At 40.5% G+C, this 25,100-nt stretch overlaps 1 protein-coding gene across 15 annotated transcripts in view; it reads right to left on the reverse strand.

The window, feature by feature from the left end:
• ATXN1 (ataxin 1) overlaps positions 1–25,100 on the reverse strand; it is a 226,433-nt gene that overhangs the window by 116,457 nt on the left and 84,876 nt on the right. For 2 of the 15 annotated variants that reach the window (XM_050971604.1, XM_050971597.1), the window contains one exon: positions 2,686–2,774. The exons of the other annotated variants lie outside the window; for them this stretch is intronic. The gene's annotated coding sequence lies outside the window, so the exon portion shown is untranslated. The remainder of the gene's footprint in view (positions 1–2,685; positions 2,775–25,100) is intronic. 15 annotated transcript variants of the gene reach the window in all.

Genomic DNA, 25,100 nt, shown 5'->3' on the forward strand with positions numbered 1-25,100 from the left:
TCATGGGAAGAGTTACAAAGCATGGGAGCAGTCTGCCTAGGGAAGTGGTTGAGTCACCATCCCCAGAAGTATCTAAAAACCACACAGATGTGGCACTTAAGAACATGGTTTAGTGGTGGACTAGGTTAGGTTAACACTTGGACTCAATGATTTTAAAGGCCCTTTCCAACAGTAACAATTCTGTTACTCTAAACATGAGGGAGGGCAGTTGCTCAGCTCATGCAAAGCTGTGCTAATGAAACCATAGAGGAGAGCAGATCTCACAGGTCAGTGAAGAAGGGTTCCCCACACAACTGAAACCTTTACTGCCAAAGAAACCAAATTTTTGAAGTGGTTGCACCCCTCTACAGAAGCTTGCTAAAAAATGAAGACTCATGCTTAATCCCTGAGGCAGAGTGTGCATGAGAGGTTTTCTGGTTCCTTTCGCATTACGTAATTAAAATAATTTCCTCCTTTCCATGACTTTCTCACAATTTCAACTATCCACATCTAGATTTATTGCTGATTTAGAAAAGGGACCACATTCATCAGAGTTCTTATTTCACTCCTCTGAAACTTGAAATTCTCACTAAGACACAGCATGAAGGATTTTCAAGCACAAGGTCCTTTGAACATAAAGAACCAGACATCTTAAATTGCTTTTAGCAGACGATAGGATCTTACACATTAGGAGTCCCCTGGACATTCAACAATATTATATTAAGCAAATACTGTGGGAAAACAGAAGACCTGAAAAGTCCATAAAACAGGGAAGTGTATCTCAGCAATAGAAAGTACACACTCATAGAACTCAGAAAAATAAATTCTTGCCTGCAATATTCATTAGTTTCAAACACAAGCTACCAGAGAAAAGTCTGGCTCAGAGAAAAGGGGAAAATACAGATTCTGACTGAGCTATGCCTCTATGATTTCCTAAGATCAATTCATTGCAGTAATTAATTAGACAGATCACTCTTTTGTAGTCTTCTTTATTGGGTCACAAATCCATGCAAATTATTAATTTCTTCTACTACTTTTAGTAATGATCTGCTTGAGGAGTTGTCTTCACTAAGTTCTTCAGTTTAATACTCATCTTGCAAATGTGCCAGTTGACTGAGAGGAACAAAAGAAGAAAAAAAATTCTGACACAAACCAGCAAATGTTAAGCCAGAAGAACTTTAGTTGTTAAGAAGAAAATACCAACAGTAGAAACAAAAATAGCTCTTCAACCATTTGTTTTTTCAAACCTGTTTTTTCTTCTTAGGCTCCATGCTTCTCATAACTGAATATTTCTAAGGCTTGTACTGGGGTCTCTCAGAACCTCTTTCCACTCAAAGAAAAATTGTCTTTTTCTCTATCACATCATTAACAACCATAATAAGTGGTTTTATTTCTTTTATCTCCATGACTTTCTTGAGTTCTGCCTACAGTTTATCTAGGTGCAAAAGCTGGTGGTCAATGCTTGTCACTTTTTTATTGAGTATTCAAAGGAAAAGTGATGCTACTTCTTACTCAAATATAAGTTTAGGCCATCTCTGCTTGGAACTAGGGAAGAACTAAGCTTTCCCATTGGCAAAACTTTGTTCTTTCTCCTCTCATGTACCAGAATTTCTCTTATTTTCTTTTTCTTTAAATGTGTGACTGGCTATCAAACCAAGTATTTTCCTTAGGCTCACAGAAGTCAGGTTTTATGCTATCTTAATGTAAATTGAAATGATGGCCAAAGCAAAAAAACAACAAAACCATCAAAAGTCACCTCTCAATAAGGGAATATACGACTGCTGGTAAAAGTCAAGATATGCTGTCTCTTTTGTGACATGCTGGAATTTTGTTGTAGTTGTTCCTCCCCAATAATTAACAGATGATAGTTTAGTTTTAAAACATTTTTTAATCAGTGAACCATCTATGCTACTCAACCATCTGATCTGTCTCAAGGTCACTGTCTTCAGTAACTGAGTAAGAATTACATCATCTGTCCTGCTATAGGATGGCAATTACATCATTGATCAATACCTGAGATCTTAGTGTGACCAACAAATTCATCTTAGGGATGAGTTACAACTGGGCAGATACCACAAAACGAAAGTCCTGTTTGCTTCAATCCACATCCCCATTAAAACTAAATTATAAAACTATCAACTCTCTTATTTGTAGTACAGCACAAGCTGAGAGCTAAGCAATGATGGGGTTGGGAAGGTGCCACAATGGCATGCCTTTAGCAAAGGCAGAGAAGACCATCTTTGCTTTGAAGAGCTTACAGCAGCCTGAAGTGACAAGAGCAATGGAGGGTGGAGGAAAGATGTGTAAGCAGATGGCAGCAGACCGTGTTATTTTTAAGCCTTTAGTGGCGATGCAGTTTGAGGTAGTCACATGTTCATCTTCAACAGCAAAAAGCTATTTTAGTTCCCTCTTGCCTTGAAACAGACCTGGAGCAAGCAAGCAGCAAGCTCCTGTGTCTTAGTGGAAGATGTGTGCACTTCTGTGTTGGGCTCCCCTGCAGCTGTTTTGGCAGTGAAACGTAGGGTTCTGCATTGCGTGGGAAAAGATCAGCTGAATGAAAGGAGCATGAAGGAAGGTCTGCAGGAAGTGGATAAAGATGATCCAGTCAAGAGTGAAGTTGAGTAGAAGAAGCTCAGGGAAGAGAGGAAAGCTGGACCAAAGAACAAATTAGCTTAGGGTAGAGATTTATATGCAGTTTGGACTCACAGTTTGTCTTCTGGCTGCTTTTGCCACTGTGCCTCTTCTGGCTCAAGACTCCAAGAAGGCGCAACTCCCTTGATCCCCCTTACAGGAACCTGTTGAAGAGGAGGAGCTTGCTTTGCTCACCTTTGCTCATGCAGGGCTCAAGCAGCCCTCAGGACCAGGGTAACCTGAGCAGAGCCCCACTAAAATGTTTCAGCAAATCCCTACAGTAAGATTCAATAGAGGGTGGCAAGTCACCCGTGGGGGTGGATGTATAATATACAGCAGTGCCTGCAGGCACTGACCTACTTGGCTTCCGCACTGGCATACAGTGAATGACAGCCCCCATCTCAAATACAAGAAGAATAGGAGTAGGAATAGGAGTCCTAGGGAGAGAGAATACTAAGCCAACATTTTCACCCCTGGATACACTAAATTAGGAACCAATCCATATTTTGGGACCTAAATAGCTGGCCTCCTTCACAGCAGTGCTGTGTGCACCCAGAGGCCCATTAAAGTGAAGTAGAGGGTTGCAGGAGAATTGCCTGCTCTGAAAAATCAGGCTGGGACTAACCAGATTTGATAGCTCTGACCTTAACAGATACAGCTGTGAAACACAGACAAGACTAGCACCAGCAGGAAAATAATATGAGATTTCTAAAACACAAATCTTGCAAACACATACACTGTAGGCTACACGTCCTGTAGCACCTCTAAGGGCAAAAACTGACTTGACCATTTAAAATGTGGGCTTTTAAAACACTTGATTTTGCAGGCTGTAGGTTGCCTGAAAGACAGGCAACCGCCTCTCTCTTCTACTGTCAGATACACACAGTGGTTATTTAGTGCCTATCACTCTGACTTCTCCCTATAAATACAGAGATACAGTGTGGATGTCTTTAACACAAGAAGTCAGTAAAAGCATGGCATCAGAGAAAATAGCACAACGAACTCACCTTAAAGAAGTTTTTATTTCAGGTTAGGGCAAGGTAGTTAATAACTGTGTTTTTCTGATAGGGCCTACTCTTATATATCTCTCATCAAGAGGCAGGCAAACTCCCTTGTTTTGGAGTAAATAGCAAGGTAAGATTTGCCTCTGTGGGGCTCATTACAAGCTAAGGGCATTCGACCCTTTCTCTTGTAACAAATCCTTGGTGTATTTGCAGTAAAAAAAAAAAAAAAAAACCTTTCAAAATTTTGTTTAAAGTACTTGAAGTTCAGTGTTCAAAGCCTCAGATCACATTTGCAGCAGATTTAATAGGGCAGTACTGCTGGCCTCCAGAAGGTACCTCTTTACCCTTGCATACTAAAGAATAATTACACACAGAAAGGCTAATTCTGACATCCCTTGTACCAGGTTTATGCTAAAATAAGTCCACTGATGAATGAAATTAAAAAGGCATGAGACTTCAATAATCTAATACTGAATCAGGCCATAAAAAAATGTAATCTGCTTCATCAAAAATGTAGTTGACTCAAGAGATTTCTTTTCCTTGTTTCTTACAGAGACACTCTTTTTTTTCACATAAGGAGTTTTTGAAGAAGCAATGCCCGTAGGGTTCCGGGTTCATCACAAAGTTAAGTGCAAATTCTTCGCAGGTAACAGGAAATTTAAAGACAACAGGAAAATAACTTGTCCATACAGCTTTCCATACAGATTTTCAAGCAGATAAATATGAAGTTAAATAAAAACTTAAATGCTGCTTCAGTTTCATGATGGCTAGCTCTTCATTCCTGTCCCAGAACTCAACTGTGTTCTATGGAAGAAGAAACATGTCAGCACAGCTCATTTCACCTACAATGAAAAGTAATTTATTGTGCCTAACTGTGAAAAGCAAATTGGTATCATCATCTAGGAGTTTTGTATCTCACAAGAGTTGTTTCTGTAATTTGCCCTTCTTTTGAAAAGAACTAAGATTAGAATAACTATGTAAAAGCCTGCAACTAATATTAAATTAATTGAATGCATAAAAAGTTGCTAGATGATAGAGGTCAGAAAGAGAAGTATGTGTAGCACAAAAGGAAGTACAATATAGTTATGAAAAACCCATTTCTTAATTACTAGTGAGACACCTTAGTCTCAGATAGTACAAAAATTTCAAGAAAAATAATCTTTTTCTCTCAAAATGTGTTTCTAGATAGCCAATTTGTTAATTTAAGAAATAATGCAGGAAAGAGTGAAAGAACTGATCATTATTTCTTCTGTGTTACGGAAAGGGAATCTGCATGAGCACAACTGAGGGGGAATAAACTGAGAATTAAACTTTTATCCTGAAGCACCTCACCACTGGATACCCTTAAACACACCTAAAAATACCATCATTTTTCCTAGCAACATGGATGATAGCATTTGTATTTTGCCACTGGAGCATTAGCTAGTTAAGCATGAGAAAACTCAAAAGAATACCGCAGGACAAGGGTTAGAAGAGGAGCTGCACACAGTGCTGAATGCTCACACTCCTTTACAAGTCCCTTGACTGCACAGGAGGCACAGAAGGTGAGACCTTTCCAACAACCAACAACTGGTTTATGTCTGCTGTGGCAGATCTCTTCACTATGCAGCTACTCAGTTTCCAGACAGGTAAGATATAAATCCCTGAGCTCTTATTAGCACATCAACAAGAATAAACTCCAGTCTTTTACACTGCTGAAGTATTATATATAACAACAGAGACTCTTGCTTCTCAAATCCAGTGCCAGCATCTTTCAATACTCTTGCTTTCTACACTCTCCCCTCTCACTCTTTGCTAGCTGATGTTTTCAGTTACCTTGTACACACTTCACTGATGCTCCAGCTCCCACCTACACTGCCTTCCCAATCCAAGCCTCAACGTGTAGCTCCATCCCATGTTACTCAGCTTTCCTATTTATCTTCCCATCACTGGTAATCATCCCACTGCTCATTCCCTAGGCTGATAATCTGTTTTTAAAAAAGAGCCTAAGACTTTTTTTTCCCTTTCCCCTAATACCAAAAACTCATAAAACCTTTATAGGAATCAATGGAACTGATAACGGATCAAAGCATTGCCTTTGACTTCACTTCCTTTAGAAGGAAGGACATGAAAAATACCATCAAAGGCACAGTCAAATTTATAAAAACTAATTGGAATCAGAAAAAAAACAAAAACTCAGAGCAGATGGTTTGACACCCTATCTCATCCAGCCAAGTATTGGACTCACAGAACCTCACTGTATTACATGATTTCAGGAAGAAGGCACCTTTATCAGCCTAAAACTAAGAGATCTTTAGGCTGTGCTGCTCAGAATAGAGCACGGAAAACTAAACCCAGCTGACTCCCACGAGAAGCTTTTCCACACAAAAGCGGAAGGGATTTAAACCCCACAGCATAAGGAAAAGAAGCACAGACTGATCAAACATAATGTCCCCAAATGAGTCTGCAAGTTGGCAGCAACAGCACAACTACAGAAAATTTGGGGCTTCTTGGATCTTGACTACATCAAGGTGATAAGAGGAAAACTTTTCTCCTTCCTTAGCTGTGAAGTATGACAAAGCAGTAGAAGGCAGCTGTGCTTTCTGACTTAACCTTGGTTAAAGAAAAATGCTACAAATCAGAGCCAGGTGAACTGTCCTCTGTGGATGCATTTTCTGTTGATGTTCGGGAGTTGGGCTCCTCTGGCCACCACTTCCACATGAGTGCATCTCCACAAATTGCAATCTCCTTTCCCTGGATAACCTTCATCACCAAATGCTGAACACGCTGATGAAGCTGATGAACAGTAAAGTGGTGGAGCAGCTTGACCAATGGCTGATACAGCAAGTGTGTTGCATCACTTGATAGCAGCTTAAAGCATGAAAATTACTCTTTTGACCCTTTATCATCTCCCTCCCCATCATATGGGCACCTTCCACCTGCCAACACTGCGAGAGTGACTTTTGAAAGGAAGGACCTCAGGCAAACCAGAATTCAGAATTGCACACTGGCAGTAGTTAGCAGGAAAGAAATTTGACTTGCAAAACAGCTGAGCCTCCAAAGTCCCAAGTGTGCAGGGCACAGACAGAAATACTACAACCAGCTTCAACAGCACAGAAAGATGTATCATGCAGGCTGCTCTAATGGCAATGAGAAGCCCACATATGGCCAAATAATGTTGCAAGAACCTTTGTACAACAGGTAGGGGATTGGAAAAGGCAGTTTTTTAAAGAGAAAGCAGAGAAAATGGTACTCAGCAGGGAATCAAAGGTGACAAAGCAGAATTCTCTGTCAAAAAAGACTGATTCTGGAAAAGAAGATCTGTATCCATGTTGTACACAGAGGATGCCCAGTTTCAGGATCCAGTCTGCTCTCATCAATGGCTCTTTATAGCTGCCAACAACAGATTGCAGCAGAACCAGGGCTTGTGCTTTCTAGCAGTGAAAGCAGGGCCAGGGGATATTCAAACAGATACTGATGCTACATACTCTCAGTTTTATTCTTGAACAGCAGAAACTGTAGTAGTAAAGGCTTGTTAAGCAAACACAAATAAGTCAGAGTATTTCTGTGTGCAATTAAGAATGATTTATTTGAAGATACTCTGTTAGCATTCCCATTTTCTGCTTCCTGAAGCTCCAATTTATGAGGGCCAGCTCTCAATATAAAAATGTTCTATTTTATGTGTTGAACAAAAGCAACCAAAAAAAAAAGTTATTATCTAAACCAACAAAATGTTCTCACAAAAAATTTCCTTGCAATTTTTGAGCAGAACAAATGACTTAAAAAGAGGGGTTGAGCAAACCAGATTAAATAAGTATAGCACTTAAAACTTGGAAGCAAAACAGTTTTTATTTAATAAGCATATAAGTGGTGTTTCTGCCATCACTGCTATTAGTCTTCTGCTTTCTCCTCTCCAATGTCTGCAACTTATGATCTCAGAAAACAAGCAAAAGTTTAAAGTGTCTCTGATACACATGAGTGAGGAAATAAACATGTCTTGTTTGTGATAAATTTGCTACACATATTTTTGAATCTATAGTTTGCCTGTCTAAAAACATTTCCAATGGCTCTTTTGCACTTAGGAGGAATAAAATTCACTTTCATTTTCCCTAGTATTTCAAGTGCTTAGGTATGGGAAAACTCAGGTTACTTTCTGAAAGAGTTTTGTCCCAATTAGGAGAAGATGAGGTTGGTGACATTGCATCACATGACATATCTGCTAAAACACTTAATCTGTCTTCCATAAAATACTTCATGCCAATTCTAAGGGTAGACCCTCTGCACCAGATCATGGTGAACATACCATACCTGTGGACTCTTCTTTATAGTCCAATTACAGCACAGTGTGAAAGCAACTGAACTTAATGGCCTTCAAGTCGCAAGTATCCCCAGAAACTGAAGGGGAAGCTGTTTTTATCAATATAGGCTTTCATAGTGAGATTTCCAAGCACTGCATTTTGAGGCAGTAGAAAAATCTGTAGCTATTTCAAATAATTTCAGAATACCTTTCCCTTACATCAGTCAGAAGGGCCAGCTATAAATACTCCAGCTGTATAAGCATGTTCCTGTCATGATACACTAAGTGCTTTGACACAATGCTGGTTGTTATTTCAGACCCTAAGCCAGGTTTGTTAAAATCAGCCCAAATATCACAAACAGGAACATGCAAAAGATGAAGGAGCCATGCTACAAATAGAGCAACTGCAGAGGCTACTGTGGGCCCTGCCCACATACACTCCAGTGTATTTTTACACAAAGCCTAGCATTGCATCATGCGGGTGCCAGCTATAGCTTGTACCGTGCTGCCAACAAAACAGGATCCAAAATCAGATAACAAGGAAAATTCTAGGGCAGTATCTGTGTACTAAGAGGAACAGAATTTGTTGGGTTTTTAAGAATCATCATTGTAATGCTTTACACAGACACTGAAAGCATGGATGCAGACAGCACTACAAGCATCACTGAGAAATTATTTCAAACTCATCAGTCTGACTTACTTCTCCCCTCCTTTCAGGCTTTCTGAACCTTGAGAAACACTACCTGGCTGTTCTCTTTGTGCCAGAACAAACCATGCCACTCCTCTGCCGCTTGGACTTACCACAGTAAACTTTTAGATATTCACACAAGAAGACAGAAGACAAAACAAAAAATGCTACACAATCTTGTAGAAGAAAAACATCTAAATTACTTGCAGTTTAAAGCCTTGACTTTCTATTTCATTAAACAATAACCAGAGTTTATCTCACAATAGAAAATTACAGCTTGAGCTGCACATCCACAGCTGAACACAAGCTGAACCCAAGCTTATTCAATCATTTACTTTTGTAGGGGTTTGAAAGAGTCAACAGTTCTGCGATCCTGCAAACATTTTTCAGCCTTTATTTCCCTTTATTCTAGCGGAATGACGATGCTCTGTAGTAACGTTCTGCTTGGCAGAGGTACAGAAGAAATAGAAGTCTCTTCATGTTGCCCAATGAGTACGCGGTGGAATCACCTCAAGAGCAACATGACAAATGCCTCCCAGTTTCCCTGTGGCTGCTGGTGCCACCCCCGGAGCAGCCAGTGCCCAGCTGAGCTCACAGTGACCCCGGGCTCCTCTGAGTGCCACCAGCGCAGCTGCAGTGCCAGCTGGCACCTGACAAAACGTAGGAACATGAAAACTGAAACGAGCATTGGAGAGGAGCAGGCAGTGCTCACAAGACAGCTGGTCTGAGGTTGGCTTTGAGCAAACTAAGGATCAGGGCATGGGGTCATGCTAGAGAAGAGCATCTCAGCAGCAAGAAGTGCTTCAGACACAAAGCTTTGAATTACAAATGATACAAAAAAAGAACACCCAGGCAAACTCCAGATTTTTAACATTCTATGTGCAGATCTTTACTACATTATTTACATGCATGTTCATTAATAGAAAGCAAATTACAATGTGTGCCAGAGATTATTAATCCCCTCAATAATGTAATTCCATAGCCCTTCAGATCCTGAAGTACCACATGCAGTTCTGCTCCTGAGGCTTCCATGTTGCAGTACAAAATGGAGGGTGGTGAAAGGAAAGGAACATATAGCACTTTCACAGCAGCTTTTAATGCTGTGGGTTACAGGCCAAAGAAACAGCTTTGGAGAAACAGGGAGGGGAATTCATCTCCTCTCCCCAGCCTGCATCCCAAGTAGTCTCTGAGGAACCTTGCCCTCACTCTTTCAGTGTATCACTTTGATCACACACATGGAACAGGCTGATACCTTCCTGACTGCAGCCCAGCAAACAAGACCGTCTTTCAGGCCAGCCAAAAATAATGACCCCTCAAGTGAGTCATAGAGCATATTGCCATTTATTATCTCAGACAGTTGCTTTAATAGTGCTGCTACAGTGGGAATTCAGTTAACTCACCCCACAGACTGGATTTCAACATTATTTAAGCTGCTGGATTTCCATCAAAAGCTTAAAAGACTTGGTGATTTTTCATTTATTTTTAGTTTTTAAAACTATACAAGAAATGTCACTTGACAAAAGATTTATAGCTAGCCCAATGGCAAGACTGATGTTGGTTTGTAAGACTGCTGACAAACCCTACTTCTTTAAAAAAGTTAATTTAAAGGAAAAATAAGACATTGTAGAGTAAGAACATTCCTATCAGAAATGACAAGTAACTTTCTCTTCTCCAGAGATCAGGTTTACCACATTTTTATGTGTACTAAATAGTCTGAGTTTTTTAATTGGAAAGATATCAGACAAACTTTCTTGGTCCTTGTTTTTTCTGCTTTCCACTAATTTTTTCCTGCTGCTTCTCACTGATTTTTGAAGACTGTGGCTGATAAATACTATCATTTTCAGCTAGTAGCTTAGTCCTAATCAGGTCATATCCCAGTTCCCTGCCTGTGGTTCTCCCCAAAAAGCAACACACTGATCCAGCAGAACCATCCTCCTCTCTTGGTTGCCATAGATACTCTTTGGTGACCTTCTGACACATTTACTTGGCTGGTAAACAGAAACTGTCATCACATCAAGTGCTGGTCCCTCTTCTTCTCATTGTTATTAATATCACTCTTTTTACTAATTGCACCAAGATCATTGCATACATATTCACTCACTGAGATTGCTGTACAGGTCTGAACTGCCTCTATCGTGCCTCCTGCAACTGCTTCAGCAAATGAAACCACTCATACTAACCCAAAACACACACCAAACCCTCTTAGAAAGGTGCCAGTGGAAGGCCCCAAACTAGAAATACAATATCAAGACCAAATCCAATCATAGAGAATTTTATTAAGTTTGGGATTTATTACGGAAGTGCTTCAAATTTCTTTCTTAAATTATTCTTCCCAGCAGGCTAACTTTCTTTTACACTGCCTTCCTTTCCTTCTAAGGCATTTTAAGATCTTTATTTTTGCTATAATCTGAGGAACAAAAGAGGTCACTAATACCTTTATTTGGTTTGTATAGTTGGAGAACATCTGGATCCGAAAATGACAGTAAAAGAAGAAAAATTTCAAAAAATCCCACAAAGCTTACATGAAGAAATCTTACTTTTCCTAAGAATATTCAAGTTGGAACAAAGGAAACTACAGAATATCAGAGTTTTCCATAGAATAAGTGATTCGATTTTCAATCATGGAAAAATAACTATATTTAGAAAGGCATAATATATTACTTTTTCTTCTGGTAAATTTAGCATAATTGGAAGAACCAGATGGCCACGTATCTATGGAGTATTCATCTCTATCATCCTGATGTAGAAACATTAGAAAGGAAAAAATCCTACATGTCTTGAGAGTAGCCTTTGTAGACCACATAATAACAAACGAGATCATTATGTACAGCCTCCAAGCAAATGGTCTTTTGACTTTCATCAATTGATGTATGCTGTGGAGTGTCAAGTTATTATAATTCTTTTGTGTTAAAAAAGGCTTGAAGCACTATCCCTCCAATTTAGCCCAAAGATAATACAATGATAAACTTCTACTCCCAATAAATAATCACTAGGATGCTTCAGTTATCAGAATTTGAAAACACTGGTGTTATGAAACATTGGTTTACTATTTAAGTGCAAGTGAAGAATGAAAAGCACAACTCCAAATCTCAATCCGAAAAAAGGAACACACCCACCCGAGCATCACTGATGCACACAGCAAAAAAAGCACCCCAGCAAAAAGAAAACTTTAATGCCACTTTAACATTCCTCAGTAAAGGAAACTTCCTGGACAAGTTGTGTTGGCAGCTCCACAGCATCCTTTCCCAGAGTTTCACTCATGCAAGGCGATGGCATTGAAAAGCACGCTTACAACCACTGCTCAGTATTAAACAGGTCTCTAAACTGCAGAAGAGAGGAAGGATGATGCAGCGCCAAGACTCCTTGGGTGGGATTTGGGAGCCTCAGCTCTCTGCCATGAGCCTATCCTGGGACTCAACTCTGCAATCTGAGCAGTGGAGGCACCACACCTTCTGCATCTGAAGGGAGCACTGTCGGGACAGACACAGGGAAGCCTGAGAGAATTCAGGCTAGTTTTGATGTGCTGCATGCAGGCCTCCTGCATGGTGGGCTCTCTGCAGTGTATCCTGCATTTCTGTGTTCTGATTTCACCAAACAGATCAGTAAAACTGGAGGAACTGGAAGGAAGCGAGTAACTTTGACTTTGACAAGCGCAATGAAATTCTGCCAACCTTTCCACTTGAAAAATTACTGATTTAGACACACTCCAAAAATAATAGCAGTTCTGTTCTAACTTCATGGCTATAGCTATGGTAACATTTTCAGTACTGCCATGCTTCTGAAATACAATAAATGATTATTAAAAGTTTTCTTAGAATAGCTTTTGAGGTGAAATCTAATGTACTGTTTTCATAGACTGCAAACAAATGTGATCAGTGCTGACATGAAAGGCATTTGAACTGTGCAAACACTGTTTTCTTCTATAAGCAGTAAAGAAAAGCACCATCCAGGACTTGGTCTAGCTGATTACAAACTATTTCAAGCACTGTCTCTACACATTGTGTTAAAAATAATTTAATGGGGTTTTTTTATAACACAGAATTTAAAAACATGATGACAACTGAAGAACCATTCAGAACACAGGCTCTGGTTTAAACTATGTTCATTTAAGGGAGGATCATCAGCAGATATTCTAATAGTACTTTTTTTTTCTCCCCTCCCGCCCCAAAAAAAAACTTTAGTATAGAATGTCTTACAATGACACATCCCTCAAAGGATTTCCCTCCTGCTTGCCCACAAACTGTCCAGCCCCCACAAAGCTGAACGGATTGCATGTCAGCCCAACTAATTAATTCAAGCTTACAAATAGCTACCCAATCATTGAAGGCTGTATACCTACACAGTGTTTTCCCACACATATTTTACTTGTGTGTTTTATGCTTAGACAGCCTAATTTATTAATCAGTATGAAAAGAGGAGGAAGGCAAAATGAACTGTATGATTTAAGCCTGGTTCAAGATCATATTACTTGCCTCAAGAGTGTAAAGTGGCCTTTATGTGTATGAAGATCAAACCATGTGGGTTGGTCTAACCCAAAATATTGGTAGGTTTGACTTCAGCAGTTACAGTCCCCAAGAAAGTAAATATATTTATAGATATAGTCTCAAAGACCAAATAGTTCTTCAATCAGTAGAGGTGTCATTCTAGAAGACATTGAATATGCATTGAATTCTTTAAGCTCTGGTTAATTCTCCCAAGAACACTACTTGACCAGACCTTAAACACAGAAACAGTCTGATGATGATTTCAAACATAGTGGTTTTACCCTGCCCTCCTCCTTTTTTTCTTTTTTTTTTTTTTTTCTTCACAGTTCACATACATTGGCTCACTTCACTGACTTGAGGCTTACAGCAAGAAAATACAGTCATGAAAGCCAGTTGTCATTAATTGCTAGTAACATCACAACTACAGCCAGGAAAAAAACACTGCTGAAAACTCAATATATTTTTATCTACACATATGTGACTACAAACAACTTCTTTGACACCAGATATGCCATGCATTCTGTACCCACCACTGCAGCTTCAACCATGAACTTATCTCTGCTTAACCCTTTAAAACATAAGTAAGTTGTTATACTAACAAATAAAACAAAAGCAAAACCCAGAAATCAACCTCCTTGTGGTTTTTCTAACTAAACTACAGCATCTTTCTTCTCAAGGGGAAACCTCAGTATTTGTGTACCTGTGAATTGGTTTTGGTGCTTTTGTAGCTAATGCAAACATTTCTCCATGCACATCACCCAAGCTGTGACAGACCAGGTGTGCCCATGGCCAGGGACAGCATAGGGAGCATCTTCCTGACTAGCCCAGACACCCTCTACACAAACCACGTGCAGCTCAGCTAACTAAGAGGGGCCTTTGGCACACATTTGGAGAAATGAACCTCTGAACTCCTGCCTTTGTGACACAGCATGTGAAGCACTGTACCACATGTACTCTGTAAACTTGATATCAAAGCTGGCTGGAAAATATCCACCAGCACTACCTTTAGCTCCACGTTCCCACGGTCAGCAATCTCTCCTAGCTGAAGCCACATGCCCCTTCTCAGCCACATGTGACACCTCACCCAAAATATCAGCCCGTAAGGGGAAGGATCACAGCATCAGCAAGCCAGGAGTTTTAGATTTTTTGGGTAGGTCTTGGGGGCTTTTTGCTTGTTTCATTTAGTTTTGGGGGATGGAGCAAGGGGTGGTGTTGAGCCAGTTCTATATTATGATGATAAAGCAACAGCACCAATGTTGGTGAGGCCAGTGCGAAATGGTGTTGTCAGCTTTGGTGCTTCCCTTCTAGGAGGATGAGAGTATCTTAGCTGAATGTCCAAAACATTAAACCTATTTTCAGTAATGGACAGAAAATGATACTTAACCAGAAGGCCTTAGTAACAGCTCTGTATCTCAATCACAGGCCCAGCACAAGCAGCCACAACTCACAGTCCCTGTACCACATACTAGCAGTACCTTGTAGACCTGGAGAGTTGAGGTGTCACTCCTACCCTCTCCCTCAGCAAATAGTCAGTTTGTCAACAGAGAAAAATTCTGCTAGGAAATGAAGAGATTAGCAACTAATTTCCATCAAATCACTGGGCAATAACAATAAAAAAGGGTCCACTTTAAAGCAGCTTACTTATACAAGCAAAAACTGGGGTAAAATATGTCATTTCAGAGGTGTAACAGAAAAAGATTTGTCCTTTAGCTATAATCAATGAAGACCAAACACAGTCTTGCAGTTCTGCAGGGAAAGGTCTCAAGCACTGGGGAGGAGGTCTTCAGTCAGTGCCACCCACTTCAGTGACAGATGAATTAGGCTGACAGAGTGCCCATGTTTTGAACTTTCTCATATAAAGTATAAATACAAACAGTCACATAGAGCAGATGGACAGTCAGACAGTTATTAAAAGCTCCACAGATAACCCTCTGGTACTATCACCCACATAAAACAGATACTGAAAAAATTTCATACACAATAGTTCTCGAGCTCAGATATTCTAAGGCAGTTAAGATCTAAAGAATATGCTTTTTAAGTTACACAGATGATTGTCCATTTATTTGGTAAGAGAAAGCCAGGCACATTCAACAACACACTTCTTGAGCCATTAACAAAGCAGAATTCACTTTTTTGCTCTGCATTTTTAGTACACACACAGATAAGGAGTTAATAACTATAACTAACCAGAGCAATACTGGAGCTTGTCAAATAAAGATCCATTTATTTTCAAAGTATTGCTCTTGCTACAATTTACCAAAATTCTTGTATCTTCTGATTGATTCTCACAACAGTCACTGTAGCAGCACAAAGCCAGGCAGAGGCAGCTGAACTGACACAAGTTGCAATCTCTGGCACTGTGTGCTTTTTAGCACAGCATTTTGAACTGGCAATGGAAAAGAAACCCTTTTTAAGCACATTTCACTGAGGAGCTCCCAAGAAAAAGGTTGCAATCGCAGACTTTTACAGATGTTCCAACCTGCAATGCTTCACTCCCACTATTGTTCTAAATACTGAGTACACACCCTCCACTCCACACACACTCACACGCAGACACACGTGCACGCTCACATGCACTCGGTGTCACACCATGTACTTCACTTCTAATAGTAAACCTGACAGAAAGGAATTTTATTTTTACACTTTCACACTTCCCACTCCTAATTAATGTCAGTCAGCATCTTCTGCATACTACAGAAGTACACACTGCAAATATACATGGCCTTATCTGTGCTCTGTGCAGGGCAGGGGCAAAAATTTCCATTCTTGCTAGAAACTGAATAGGCTCTACGTGATGGATTCACACAGGAAGGATCTGGAGATGCACAACCCTCCTTCAATGACCCTCCTGAGGAGTCAATTAAAATGCTCTGACTTTTGGGGGGAACGTTTCTGTTGGTTGGTTTGTGCTTTTCACCCTGCAGCTATGAATTGGAAGCAATTCTCCAATTCAGAAGAGCTGATGCTGACTTCCCGAGGTGCAAAAGGGCTCAGGGACTTGCCAGTACATCCTGACAGCTGCCAGGAACAGTGGCAGCAGTGGGAGGGACAGTGAAGGAATTTTGCCAGTGACTTTAGTAGAGCCAGTCCACACTGTTTGGATTTCCATGGACCAGAGCCAGACCATTAAAAGCACTGGTACTTATGGGATAAGCACCTCTACTTGCACTCCCCAGCTGTCCCAATAACACCACAGTAGCAGAACTGAGGGTGGGAAAATCTTGCTCCCCAAACCCAAAGCAGACAAACTTGGTTTCCCAGCACACACACCACTCACTTCTTTTTATAGACTGCTTTTCTCTCAAATGCAAAAGTAAATCCAGCTCAGATGATTTCCCTGTCTTAACTTTTGTACAAGAGGAAGACAGAAAGCTAAAAAAAGAAAATTAGACACTTCATGAAATCCATGATTAAGACACAGAAACTATCAAGACAGATGGGCTGAAACATTCAGGGAGCTTCAGTTCAACAACCCATGTTTTTCAGAGATCTACAGTACGCTATTGTCTTCTCTGTTTAGAGATTTTAAATCCCATTTTTCATTGCAGTAATTTAACACAATTTCTAAACTTGTAGTACACTTATTGGGTAGTCCAAAATAAACCCCAATATTTACTCAACTAGCACGAGGCCCTAGCACCTAACTACACGGTTTTTCCCCCTCGTTGCACCTTTTTTTTGGGTGCAGGCAATGGTCACAGCTCCTGGCTTGTGAGCTTGCTGGGGAGGCAGAGCAGGGTGACTGCAGATGGGGGGAGGTAAGAAGCAGCACCCAGCTGCAGCTCCCTCTGCTCTGCTGCAGGCTTTGCTGCCGTGTGTGCCACAGGAGGAACTGCTCTCGCTGTCCTTAGCGGGGTATTTCACGCACACAGAAATACGAGGCCAGCCATGCGTGGAACTCCCTCTTACAAACGATTGTCTCCCAAGGGTGAGAAGCAGAAGCCAACACTGCACACTCTGAAATGAGGAGCCAAATGCTTCTAGCAAGGGTGATCTTCCCCTCTACAAGATCCTTGCTCACAGCAAGGATTCAGGCTGGTTTATCCTGCCACATGATCCCTTCTTCCCTCAGAAACTGACTCCTCTTTTCTGTGCAGTGCGCAAAGCAGTCACTCACACAGAAAAAAAAAAAAAAAAATAGAAGGGGCAGGGAGAAGAAGGAGGGAAAAATTTAAAAAGGAAATCTGTGACTCTGTGCTTGGAAAAAGCCAGTGATCAGCAACAACTGCCGAAAGCTGAGTCACTTTTTTCCCTTCCACCTGGCGAGTGGCTGCCCCGATCCATTCAGCAGAAAGCCTCTTTTCACCGAAACTGGCATAAATCTGGAGTAATTCCCTCCATTTCAATGGAGCTGCTCAGGATTTATGGCAGCATGACACAACAAGCAGAATCCTGTGTGCTGAGAGCTACAAGCCTTGGTTTTCCTGCAGGAGACGGTGCTGCTTTGCTCTTCAGGCTGTGAATGCCAACCATGAAACAGCACTGATGCCATGGCTTGGTCTATTTTTCCTGATGCTGTCATCTCCAGCAGATGCTTTGCAAGCAGGACCTTTGGAGAAATCACCCTCTTTCACACACTGCAGGAGAATTTTGACGACCAGAACATTTATCAGCTTGAATTAATTATTTTTTCAGATTTCAGCTTTTTTCCCCCAGATTTCATTTAATGTTTTAATTTGGTTTAGCAAAGATTTATAAAATTATTATTTTTTTAACATCTCACTGGGCTGTGTGAAACAGAGTTCAGAAGACAGCAGAAATATCTTCTGTGCAGATGATGTGTGAATAAGTAAGGGATGAGATCAAGATTTAAGGAATACCAATCAGCTTTACCAGACAATAATCTACTCTATTTATGTTCTCAGCTTAAGAAAAAGCATTGCTAGTGGATTTATGCATGCACTGGAAGGTTTATAAAAGCAGGGAAAAGCCCTGAAAAAAACTACCTAATACTCCCCTCAGTATGCAATGCAGTCGCAAGCAGAATAAAAAAATGGCAAATGAACACAACCCCCAACCTTTGAAACAGGGCTATTCCAACAGAGAAGAGCTTCAGCTTTACAGTAAACAATTCACCTATGTAAAAAAAAAAAAAAAAATGCATTCACACATATACCAAGGCACTGACATGGTTTTTCTAAACAAATGCAATGAGTCTTGTCTGTCCTGGCTAAGTACATTTACAACATTCAAGCACGGGATGTAGCTGCCTAGAAACAGCAGTGTTCATGTCGTCCTTTCAATATGGGGAACACAGTGTGCTATACAAATATTAATTTAGCCTGAACAACCACTGAGGTATGCAAATATTACTCCCAGCTTCAACTGGGATTGATGTGAACACAGAGGAACAGCGAGGGGGATTTTTAGCAGTGCTTCAGGAAGCCAGCTCCCAGCCAGGGAGAGCTGGAATCTTGCATGTCTGCAGGCTCTTTCAGTAGCCCTGCCCCGACCAACCTCCTAGACCTGCCTGTTCTCTTCAGGCGACCCAGATGAGCAAATATTTTCTGTGTCCTGACTGGTTATGCTGCCAAATTCAACAAGGCAGTTGTGCAGACGTGGGTACACTGTGCACCACCTCCCAGGTCCTGGTTTTTATGTGGTTCAAGAAAAGCCACCACAGCCACTTAACCAGACTAGAGGAACTGCAAGAGACCCCTGCTGGGTACTACTACTGTCCAAAAAGCACTGATGGTGTAAAAGCAGAGAAAAGCAGCAGGAGCTTCAGCAGCTGACACTGGCTTCTTGTTTACTGGGTAAGTTGCAGAACCCCTGGGGCTCAGCTGATGAGGACAGGGCCAGAGCAGAAGTCTAGCAGGTCTCACTGTGTATTTTGGCTTTTTAAAGTTCCACCTCTAATCCAAAGGGAGGAAAGAAACATTTGTGAAGTCAAGCAGACAAGAAAAGGAGAGCTGAAACAATGCAGATCTAAGTGACCTGGAAAGAATGATCTCCTGCACCATTTTTTTCTACGATTCCACAGAATAGCAGTAGAGGAAAGTGAAAGGCAGAGAACTGGGTATCTCAAGGACAGGGTGTATAGAATTGCAACTGAACACAACACCTTTAGACCAGCAGCTCAAACAATTCTCACAGCAACCATGATACTGAAGACTATTCAACCCTCTTCCTCAAGAGCCTTGGTTTTAGCTTTTTACAACTCTGGCAAGTAAGTGAATTAATATTTTAATAGAAAATGCTTAACATAAACATAAAGTATATTTTAAAATATTTTATTTAAAATCCTGTGATGTTTGCCTTAGACTGATATTTTGAGGGCAAGTTTCAGGGAAAAAAAATCAGCCATTTTGGAGAGAGCAGACAAATACATATCACTGACTGTTAAATTTACTTCTGCTGTTGCTGCTATTGTTGCTAATTTACTGAGATATAAAAATGGTTTCGGGCTCTGGAGAAAGTCTGAAAATTTTGCAGAAGTATTATGCTGATCAGAGATGTGTTCCTAGCTATCCCTGTGGAAAAAAAATCACCTATATTTGGTTAAATTTTAATCTTGGGGGTGGGAGGCCAGCAGCTGAATCTTCAGACCTTTCAGCAATGTCAGGCTTTGACACAGCTCCACATGGGCCACAGCATCTATGGAAGGGCCTGTCTGCATAGGTTCAGTGCAAAAGAAAAGACTAAGCTCTAAGCAGTTTTGGGATTTCTGAAGTCAAGAAACCACAGTTAGTAAAGAAAGACATTGTACTTCAATGTACTATTCTTTACCTGAATATGTACAGAAACAAGGCAGAGATGCAGAAAAGCAAAGAAACAGCTGGAGCTTATAGTTTGATTTTTTTTTTTAAAGTAAATCCATACAAGCAGCAAAGTGCAACCACTTAAAAAATCCCCACCACAGAACTTAGCAGGGTAAATATTTTCTGGTAACCCAGCGTGCCAGCATAGAAGATTCGTGGTCTGCTGTTCTCTAAAGCATCCTTCTCTTTCAGGAGCAGCACTCAGAGAGGGTGACACAATGCCAAGTTACTCTCCCTGTATTCCAAGGCACCTCCACTCAAATGCCCCCAAATCCCATTTCTTCCTTGTCAGAAATCTTTGTTAACAAATTTCCCTTTTCGTTTATTTTGTGAACTGTGCTTGTCTTTTTTTGTTTGTAAACAAAGAAACAAACAAAAAAGCCAGAATGTAGCAAGGCTCTGCCAGAACTCAATTAATAAATAACGAGCATCGAGTGGTTTTGATCATTTCCTTCTGTGTGAGCCTCACAAACTGACAGTAAAACAGTGTATGACCCTTTACAGAACAATTTTGCTATCACATTACATCCTCACTGGAAATTAAGAACACAAATTTGACATTTTGAACGGGAATGGCCCATCCAATTTGGTTCAGTGTTATACACTGGGAAGTCCAGAGCCAGTAACAGGCCAGCACAGCAGGATCTCCAAACCATCCATGTGGTCACACAGCAAACCCCAGCACAGCCTGCTCTAACTCTGTCATTATACAGGTGTGACTAACACTATTTTGTTGGGCTTTTTGCAAGATATAACTTGAGCTTAAGTTCGAGCAATTCCTCAGGATGTATGAATTCACAGGGATGGGAAAAGCAGGAAAGGAGAGGAGTAAAGACATCCTATCCTGTTCTTGGAAGCATAGGGATGGAAGAAGTTACTATCATACTCAAAACTGGAAAATGGGAAAAACAGGAATAAGAGGTGATTAAAGAAGGAAGAGGCTGAGACCTGTTGAAAAACTGTGTTCGGTCATCTGGAAAAAAATAAAAAAGGATGGCTAGAGAACACATTTTGCAACAGAGACAGTGTAAGGGAAACACACAAACAGAGACAACTACATGAGCAGTTTCCAGCATTGTGTTTAAAAATAGTGGCCAGGAAGACAGATTCTCATTCCATCTTTGTTGGCATAACTTTACTTGAGAGAATATGCTAAATTTGTACCAGCCATAGATCTGCATCCTTCATTTATAAAGAGACAAACCCAGTATTAATAACACCTTTCTGTGTCCTGGTGTTATAGCACACCATCTGTTTGCATTTGGAAACTGCCCACCATACATGCTAAATTGTCGAAGATACATGATGTGGGTGAAAAGTTAAGATTTCCATGACTTCAGCCCTAATTTGACTAACACCAGCACCAAGTGATCTCCATCCAAAGCATAAACATACCCCTTATAAACTGCTTAAATGTCAGTACTCTAAAGGCACAACTGTTCATGTGTTGTAATCTCTCTAATGAATAAAATTCAGCTGCGTCCACAAAGAAAAGTAATGTTTGTTGACACATCTCTGAAAGGAAGCAAATAATGGCTCACAATACTAAGAAACCTGATGAAAATGGAAGGGAAATTACCCTTTGAATAATTTTGCATGACCCATAAGTTTTAGTGGGTTACAGGGAATACAAACTCAATCATTCTATTTTGCTCTCTTGCAGATACTTTCATTTTTATCTGGATACATATATATACTTTTTAAATGCACATTTACTCTCTATTTCTACCTGTTTAAATTGCTTTGGGTGCAAGGGAAAGACTGGATTTGAACTCTTGGATGAATCACGTGCACAAACTTTCTGAAAAAAAGCACATGGATAATAAAATAAACGAAACAAAAAAAGAGGATAATTTTTCTTCCCTGTCTCTTTAAGATACTGCTGCTTTTCAGCCACACGGTGAATGCTTCATTCAAATAACAGAACATGGATTTCTCTTAGTAACTGCAGCTATAATTGCAGCAACTGCTTATACTGCTTCCATCCTATTAGTGTTGCAATTGTCCAAAGCAGAACACTCAACTAAATTGCCCTCATTTCTTATAAACTTCTCTTTTTTTGTTGTTGTAACAGAAAAAATATCCAAACGCCTTCAGAATGCTACCCCTTTCTTCCATTACCTTCTTTTGCTTCTTTGGCACCAAGAAGATGAAAAAACAATACTGCTTTCCCTGCCTTCAATGTTTGGCAGCCTTTTCTTAAACAAAAACACTCTGATTCAGTGGATGCTCTGCCCACTATTACAGATAACATGCCTTTTCCAAAAGTGAGTCTCTTAAGGACAGTGTGGGGTAGCTTTATTTGCAGTCATTCACCAACTAGTATCCCATTTAGGAACTAGTAAGATCTGGTTCTTAGCATCTTCCTCTGCTGTATATGGCATTTGCATGCATATTATGCAAAATGGTGATGAAAATAAATGGCCTGGGTTGTTGTGTTTACTCATACACAGAGTACATATCTCTCATGTATTCTCACTATGATGAAAAGGCACAGGCATGAAGAGTCCATCTCTGCATGGAAATAGCAGGTTGGGTAGAGGGGAGGCAGTAAGAAACCCAACGTCACTGACTCTTATATTGACAAGAAGAAAAAACTCCTGCATTGTCAAAATCTCGACAAATTGTATCACCTAAAGCATTTACTACTCCTCGGTTTCTGTATGCTTCACTGGAAAGCAATTTTTTAATAGCATTATTAAGGTATCACACCATGATTTATTCTTACTTGGTTTTCAACTTGAAGTGTTTGTGCCTGCTGCATTTCCTTTTTTGGCTTTAAGGAAGGGCGGCCCAATAATAATTAAATTTAAAAAACCAAACCCAGTACAAAATATAACTGCTTTGATTTACAGGGTTAGAGGAAGAGCTTTGAAATGTCCAATAAATCCAAACACTGTTTCCAGTCTTCCTTCTCATTCACTCACTATTCTGTGTATTTTCCTTTTTACCCTTGAATAACATATGGATAAGCCAAGCATATTCCATTTATTTGCTCATTACATAACACATTCCTGCTGTATTATCATTCTATACATCAATAACTGTGCACATTCTTGTTACCCCATCACAATAAACCATCAGAACAAGGAAACAGACTTTAGTGTGTGGGTCTCACATTTTGGCAGGTTTAAGAAAGACAGGAAAAAGGGAAGAGGGGGGAAAAGAGCAGAGGAGAACAGGAGCGAAAGACAAGAGCAGGGCTTAGCCTTTCACATGGGAAGGTATGCCAGAGGACAACCACAGTGATTCTCAGCAAAGCTCCAGAGATCCAGGTCTGCAACAAGCTGTGTGCTGAGCACTGGTATGGGGTGTGAGCACCAGCTGCTCCCACTGCAGCAAAGCAGGTCACTGCCTCACTCAGGACTGAGCTTCTGTGCCACAGACTATCGCACTCACTGCTGCCCCCAGCACAAGGCATGCACCAGTTGTCTTCCACAGGGGCTTCCAAGCCCCTTGGTCACACCACTGCATGCAGACCCTCGCCTACAGCACATGACAGGGAGGTGACCACAGAGACACTGTGGCCAACGTCATGAGGTCAGCTCTTTGACCCTGACACAATGGCCAAACACAGCAGCGATACAGAAGCCATTGTTTTAGTGATACAAAGCTTAGAAAGTCTAGGAAAAGTATAACCTTAATCACCTAATTAATGAAACTAAACTCAAGTAATCTTCCCTCTTAAAAAATTCTGAAGGAGCCTCAATTACCTTCAGTCACTTAAATGAACAAAGTTCTCTATGGTGTTACTTTTCAATTCTCACAAAATAATCCTGAAAGTTTTTCAAGCATTATGGGAACACCTGAATGCATGTGTTAAAATGCGCATTTAACAAGCCTGGTTCTTCTCTCACTGAAATCAGCTGCCCTTAATTTAAACAGCAGGAGGCCTGGGCCTTTTCCACTGCCATGTTCCTTATCAGAGCTCTATAAATGTCACATCTTTATTTTATTAGTGAAAGACATATTTTATAGATTAACAATAAAAGCATTCTTGTATTTGAGTTTTCTAGCCCCTGTTGAGACTGAATTCTTGAAGGTCAAATAAAGCAGTCCATAGGAACGGGGAGAAGAAAATGCTCTGCAATATCCTTTTAAAGAGCCTCCACAGCAAAGAGAGAATAAATAGCTGATTTGTTACATGGCTTTGAGGGCAGCCACAAATGCTAAGACCACAGGTAAATGAACCTGGTCATGAAAGGAGCAGCAGCTCGTCCAGTACCGTATCTACATTAGTTAACTTTCTTTGTGATTCAAGTCCAAGACTTTGCATTGTTCTATTTCCGCCTATTCCTCTGCTCTGGATTCCCTTTGTGACACTTTTATCAATGGAAAATCGAGGGAGGGATTTCCAGCTGGGAGCCCAACAAAAAAACAGGAGGTTCAGTCTGGTTTTCTCACTTGCGCTGCAAGAACCATTTCAGCACTAGTAATAAAAGCAAAACTACACAAAGGGAAAAGAAAAAAAAATACATGACCTGAAATTATTTTAGCATCATAAATACTTCACTGCTCTTTATTCTGCAGCATGGTTAGTGTCACACATTGGCACAATAATTTGCTAGCTTAAACAGTGCTCCTTGCAAATAACGAATTTGTATTAAGGGCTGCTGTCAGCTAGAATTCCAGGGAAATAAAAAGGAAAAGATAACAGTGTCATTGGTCAGATCTACTCTTTGTTATGCCCTTGCAATTTGGACAGATTTATAGCTGCAGTGTCATAATATTAAAAAGTCTGACTGTGTCCTCTGTGAGTGGTGAGGAAAATACACGCAAACAACAAGGGAAGGCAAGCAGCACAGTGGGATGGACTGTGCACAGGGACATCCCCATGGCCACACCTGCAGGTGTCATTACAGCAGCCCTGGCGCTGCCACAGCTGCAGCCAGTCAGGTGCTTAGTTTAGTCGTAACCTGAGGAGGCGGCTTTGAAAATGAGATCATTTGTACTGACAGGATTTTCAAGGTAATTTTCAGGGGATAGATTTGGTATCATTTAAGACCAGAAAAGACTAATAATCATACTTTTAAACATTATGGCAATACAGACCATTCATCTTGGGAGCCACTTGGTATAGTAACAACGGAGTAACAACTCCCATGCATTTATGTGCGAACCATTGAACACAGACAACATGCTCCTTGAAGTCCAGAGCTATTTTCATACACCACCAAGGAGCTCCAGCCACCACCACCTTCTCAAACAAAAGAAATGTCCCAAGGCTTTCAATAGTCAATTATCCAACCACTGCAGGCTCTGCTAGCATCCTAAAGA

Source organism: Serinus canaria, chromosome 2 (genome assembly GCF_022539315.1).
Source record: "Serinus canaria isolate serCan28SL12 chromosome 2, serCan2020, whole genome shotgun sequence".
Taxonomy (NCBI): Eukaryota; Metazoa; Chordata; class Aves; order Passeriformes; family Fringillidae; genus Serinus; species Serinus canaria.